At 44.5% G+C, this 1,923-nt stretch overlaps 1 non-coding gene across 1 annotated transcript; it reads right to left on the bottom strand.

Moving 5' to 3' along the window:
* Nucleotides 1-278: 278 nt before the first annotated feature.
* Nucleotides 279-431, bottom strand: LOC114538987. The gene has a single exon (XR_003688837.1). It is a non-coding gene; the product is annotated as a 5.8S ribosomal RNA (ribosomal RNA).
* Nucleotides 432-1,923: the final 1,492 nt, after the last annotated feature.

Genomic DNA, 1,923 nt, shown 5'->3' with positions numbered 1-1,923 from the left:
TTCAGTCGCCATTACTGTGGGGATCCTTGTTAGTTTCTTTTCCTTTGCTTAGTAATATGCTTAAATTCAGCGGGTAATCTTGTCTGATCTGAGGTTAATGAATGAATGAATGGCCAACACGCGCAAAACGAAGAGCTCCTTTCCTATACAATAGTTTAGGCTTTGTTCGCGCGTCATTAACGTCGCAAAGGCAACGTGTGGTGCAGTTCAAGGGTCGCGCCGCTTTGAGCGCCGCACGACACCCCAATCGAGTCGAAACCGACTCGCGTTTCGTTAACCAACACTCAGACAGACATGCTCCCGATATAAACGAGAGCGCCATTTGCCTTCAAAAATTTAATGATTCACTGAATTTTGCAATTCACACTACGTATCGCAGCTGGCTGCGTTCTTCATCCATGCACGAGCTAAGAGATCCACCGATAAAAGTTGTATATTTGTATTAAAAATATAACACACAGTTAAACTTCGACATGTTGTGTTTGAAAAAGTAAATTGGGGAGGTTAGGCAATGGCAAAATGAAGCACTCATAGCGTTTCGAGATTGATGTGTCCATCCACCGAACATTTAAGAGCGAACAAGCGCTCACCTCCCTTGTTGTTTGTAAGTTCACAGCGCGTTCGATTGAAACATTGATGATCGTTCCGCAGGTTCACCTACAGAAACCTTGTTACGACTTTTACTTCCTCTAAATGATCAAGTTTGACCAACTTTTTGGACGTCCGTCGGATGGGCCGAAGCCCATCTGACAGTGCCAATCCGGAGGCCTCACTAAACCATTCAATCGGTAGTAGCGACGGGTCGGTGTGTACAAAGGGCAAGGACGTAATCAACGCGAGCTGATGACTTGTGGTTAATAGGAATTCCTCGTTCAAGACCAAGAATTACAATGATCTATCCCCAGCACAACGATGATTCACAATACTACCCACACCTTTCGGTGAAGGAGCGACTCGTTGCCATCGTCCGTTTAGCACGTATGCGCCCAGGACATCTAAGGGCATCACAGACCTGTTATTGCCTTCCTGACTTTGGTTAAACACGCAACAGTCCCTCTAAGAAGTCGAGAGCGATTCGCGAATCGTCTGACTGTTTAGCAGGTCAAGGTCTTGTTCACTCCACCAACTAAAAATGGCCATGCACCACCACCCATAGAATCAAGAATGAGCTCTCCATCTGTCAATCCTTACTATGTCTAGACCTGGTGAGTTTTCCTGTGTTGAGTTAAATTAAGCAACAGGCTCCACTCCTGGTGGTGCCCTTCCATCAATTCCTTTAAGTTTCAGCTTTGCAACCATACTTCCCCTGGAACCCAAAAACTTTAGTTTCCCTTAAGGTGCTAACGAGGTCATGAAATAACACTTGCTGATCCCTAGTCAGCATCATTTATGGTTAGAACTAGGACGGTATCTGATCGTCTTCGATCCTCTAACTTTAGTTCTTGATTAATGAAAACATCCCTGGCAATTTTTTTAAAAAAAATATACAACTTTTAACGGTGGATGTCTTGGCTTGTGCATCGATGAAGAACGCAGCCAGCTGCAATACGTAGTGTGAATTGCAGAATTCAGTGAATCATCGAATCTTTAAACGCAAATTGCACATGAAGAGGGAACAGCTCAACTTGAAAATCTCCGTTTTGTTGCAACGGCGAATTGTAGTTTCGAGAAGTACTTTTCCTGCGCAACGAGTCTGCCTAAGTTGCTTGGAACAGCACGTCACAGAGGGTGACAACCCCGTATGTGGCAATGCTTGCAATGTGCTTTCGAAGAGTCAGGTTGTTTAGGAATGCAAAACGGGTGGTAAACTCCCATCTAAAGCTAAATACAGGCACGGGAGGGATAGCGAACAAGTACCGTGAGGGAAAGATGAAAAGGACGTTGAAAAGAGAGTTAAAGAGTATGTGAAACCATTGAAAGGAA

This window comes from Dendronephthya gigantea, unplaced genomic scaffold (genome assembly GCF_004324835.1).
Source record: "Dendronephthya gigantea isolate DGI-Jeju-01 unplaced genomic scaffold, DenGig_1.0 000193F, whole genome shotgun sequence".
Classification (NCBI taxonomy): Eukaryota; Metazoa; Cnidaria; class Anthozoa; order Malacalcyonacea; family Nephtheidae; genus Dendronephthya; species Dendronephthya gigantea.
The sequence above is the reverse complement of the archived record's forward strand: the minus strand, read 5'-3'. Positions and strand labels throughout refer to the sequence as shown.